This window comes from Arachis duranensis, chromosome 7 (genome assembly GCF_000817695.3).
Source record: "Arachis duranensis cultivar V14167 chromosome 7, aradu.V14167.gnm2.J7QH, whole genome shotgun sequence".
NCBI classification, from domain to species: domain Eukaryota; kingdom Viridiplantae; phylum Streptophyta; class Magnoliopsida; order Fabales; family Fabaceae; genus Arachis; species Arachis duranensis.
In genome coordinates, this window is record NC_029778.3 from 8,210,706 (window position 1) to 8,215,011 (window position 4,306).

Here is a 4,306-nt window from a genome sequence, read left to right on the forward strand (position 1 = left end):
TTCTCTCGTTCTTAATCATATTCTTTTTTATAGAAAAATGCATTTCATTAATCAAATAATAGAAATTATTGAAGCTGAATTAACTGATTGACCCTTAGACTATATATTTGGAATATAAATTAAAGAGTGATTCTAGGTAACCAACCTTTTTTGGCCAACATCAGCCAACTTTTTTAAAATTATTTTGTTTATCTTAAAATCTAGACGCTAACTCGTAAATCTTTAACCTTAAATCCTAAATTATAAACCTAAACACTAATGTTGGCTAACTAAAAGGTGGTTCTCTATACTTTCGTTAAATTAAAACATGATACAGATTGTATGTATCGTATGTTTTGTTTATCTCATTTTGGTTGGGTACTTTTACATGAGCTGAATAATTTGGTATTAATATTATTATACGAGTAGTACATTCTATTCATTCTATATACCAAAAGTATTAACCACTAGTTAGAAGTGGGGCTGTCACCTGGTGTTCTGCGTGACCAATCTGTTCTTTAATTATACGGTCATATCCATTGAATTATGTGCCTCTGATTTTTTCTATCTGCATTTTCAGCAACCTTTATTTTTTGCTGACATGTTAACATTACTTTCAGCCAGTTCACTGGTTATTGTAGAATCTGTGGGCTAAATTTTTTATGAAGAAATCCATTTTTTTGTATGGTCACTAGTTACAACTAATTTATTAAATCTTTAACTTGGATTTGTATTAGCATCTTGTAGTTCATTTTTGTCTTATCTGCTCTGACCTATGGTTAACTAGCATCCCTCATTTTTTCTCTACTAAACAGAGATATTTAAATTACTGTGCATCTAAATTCGAGTTGTTATTGTTGGTGCTCTGAAGAATTGAAGATTTGGACCTTGGACATGTGCATGTTGCAAACCATCTTGTAGTTAAGCGGTGATTGTTGCTTATACAACCTAGATCATTCTCTTGTTAGGGAATTGTTTAAAATGTGATGAGAAGTTATATGTTAGAAAATCATGTTTTCGGGGAGGTTATGCTATTGCAGCCTGAGCATTAGACTTATAAATCAATTGTGTAGATTGTCAAGAAAGGAACAAAAATATGATGCCGGATTGCAAAGACAGTGTACTGATTTGTGAGTGTAGGACCGATCTGTGACCCCATATGTTTTCGATTACATAATATACTTATGACTTGGATAATGTTGAGCAATCTTTTTAGCTATCTACAATTATTAGATAAAGGATAGCTAGTGGTTCAAATAAAACGTTCCATGGATAATTTAAATGGAACAGTAAATGTGCTATTTGTTTCACCAAACATTTTCCCCCATTTTACTGGAAAACATTCATAACTGGAAAATTTTGTAATCAGAACTTGCTTATTCTGTATGTAAGAGATCTCAACTAACATAATTATACAACTTTCCTTTACAAGATTAACAACTCTAATACATATACAATTTTTCATCAAGCTGTGTCAGCCATGGATGGTATTTTAAAATCTACTTGGAATATCTTTCTTCTGATTTGAGCTGTTGGATTCTTTGTCGTAGTCTACGCCGGTGGTTGACAAACTCCAATTTGACGGTTTATTTTGTATTGAGTTTAGAGTGTTTTGATAACCTTTTGTTACATTTAGCCTATGAATTAGCATGGTTTTGTTATCTCTCCCATATTTGTGCTTAAGTGTAAAAACATACTTTTTAAGCCTTATTTTGATGAATTCTAGTTCTTCTTTGATTCCATAAGATGCCTTGATGTGTTTGCTAGTAATCTCAGGTTGAAATAGGCTAGGCATGGATCAAAGGAAGCAAGGAAGAAAGCATGCAAGTGGAGAGAAGCACAAAAAGCCAAAGAATTTATCTAGGCCATGCACGCGCACGCGCACAAGGCGCTCGCGCGCACATTGCGAAGCAGGCCAGGGACGCGCACGTGTACCGTGCGCGCACGCGTCGATGAGGGCACATGACCTCATTAATGCAACACGTGCCTGGCGATTTGAGAGGGTTTCTGAACCCATTTTTTGGCGCCAATTGCTAAAGGATGAAGGATTAAGGGGAAGTCATCAATCATCAATAGTCATGAGGGGGATTCATTCACACTCATTAGGATTAGTTTTAGAGTTAGTTTCTAGAGAGAGAAGCTCTCACTTCTCTCTAGAATTAGGATTAGGTTTAGTTCAATAATCTTAGATCTAGATTTTAATATTTGCTTTCTTCTACTTCTACCTCTCAATTCTTTCTTGCTACATTCATCTTCTTCTACTCTTTCGTTGTAATTTCCTTAGTGTTGTTCTTATGCTTTGTTGTAGATCTACTATTGTTGCTTCCATTTTCTTTCAATTCAATAAGAGGTAATTCATAATAATTGTTCTTCTTTGCTTTTCTATTGTTGATATCTTGTTTTTGTAGTTATAGATTCCTTTAATTCTTGCCTTGGTTGAAGGATAACTAAGTGGGATTAATCCTTGCAACTACCATACTTGTGGCTAGTGATAATGATGAAGACCCTTGACAACCAAACCTTGCCAAGACCATTTTGTTAATAAAGTTTTCTTACCATTTACTATTCATATTTCTCATCCAAAACCCCAAAATAAACAAGTCCATAACCAATAACAAGAACACTACCCTGCAAGTCCTTTGAGAGACGACTCGAGGTTTAAATACTTCGGTTTATAGATTTTAGGGGTTTGTACTTGTGACAAACAAATTTTTGTATGAAAGGATTATTGCTTGGTTTAGAAACTATACTTTACAACGAGATTTCATTAGTGAAATTCTAAACCGTCAAAAACCCAATCATCAAAATGGCGCCGTTGCCGGGGATTTGCAATGGTGTTATGTTATTGGTTATTGTACATATGTGAATATTGTGAATAGGTTTATCTTTTGTTTGTTTCTTAATTTTTGTTAGTTTTATTTTGTTCTCTCACTATGAATTCTCACTTTGGCTTTGAGTTTGGTTCTAATTGTGTTGTAGGAAATGTGGACTTTAATGGCAACATGTACCATGGATGGAACCAACAAAGATAGGAGGAGCCTCAAGGAATTGATCACTTCTATTGGCAACAACCTCCAGATACTTATAGGTATAATTTCCATCCTAATGCATGCCAATTTAACGGCTATGATGATTCTTTTTGTGACACTCAACAACCACCATCATATGCCTATAAACCATATCCTCAACATCAACCTCAACCATACTCACAAGCCCTTCTATACCAAGCACCTTCCTATAACTCATATCCATCATATGACCAATCATCCATACCACATTTTTATGACCATTTTGAGCAAGGACCGTTGGAACAACCACAACCCTATCAAGATTACTCCCAAGAACCACCTCAATACACACAATCTCCACAACCTTACCAAGAAGAACCACCTTCCTATTATGAATCACCTTTCCAAAATGATGAAATTTCCTGCCCACCACAAACCCCAATGGACGATTCTCTCACTTTGTTACTTCAAGGACAAGAGGCCATGAAGCGGAATACACTTGAGTTTGTGACCAATTTGACGAAGGTGGTGCACACTTTAGCCCACCAATGTTTGAATATTCAAGGTACTTCCGTGACCACATGTGAAAAGTCAAAAGAAGAGCAAAGCATGAAGGAGAAAGTGGAAAATCCGGTAGAGAAGGAGGAGTCAAATTTTGTGTTGGAACAATTGGAGGAGCCTATGATCATTGAAGAACGGGAAGAAGTGGTTGAAGATTTAGGAGATGTTAAAAGTCCATGGGAATGTGGCATCATGGAGCCCTCTTTCAAGAAGCTTGATATTAATGTTGAAGAAGGTGCGCAACCTCCAAGGCATATCATCGTTGGAGACTTGGAAGAGGCTTATCAAAAGATGGATTCAATCATGGATGAATTTTTCTCCATCATGGAATCCTCTCCCATTGGACACGAAGTTGAAATTATGAAAGAATGTGCACAACCTCCCAAGGAAAGCGAAAATGGCATGGTGTATATTGAAATTGAAGAATATGAAGAGGTTGATCAAGAGATGAACTCATTCATCGATGAATTTCTATCCAAAACTGAATCACCTCTCATTGGACGAGATGAAGTTCTTGAAGACAACACCAAACCACGTAACAAAAGGGATGAGGTTAAATTTGAAGAAACTTGCGAAGAGGTGGAAACAACTAATGAAGAGCACAAGGAAGTGGACCTTGCATTGTCTAAGTGTGGGGAAGCCTCCCGTCCCAAGTTACCATCCAATACAACATTTAAGTGGGTAAAATTTCTATCCATAAGCTTTACTTTCTCACTTGAATATGGTTTAATTGAAAATGACGGTCAACTTAGAGCTCT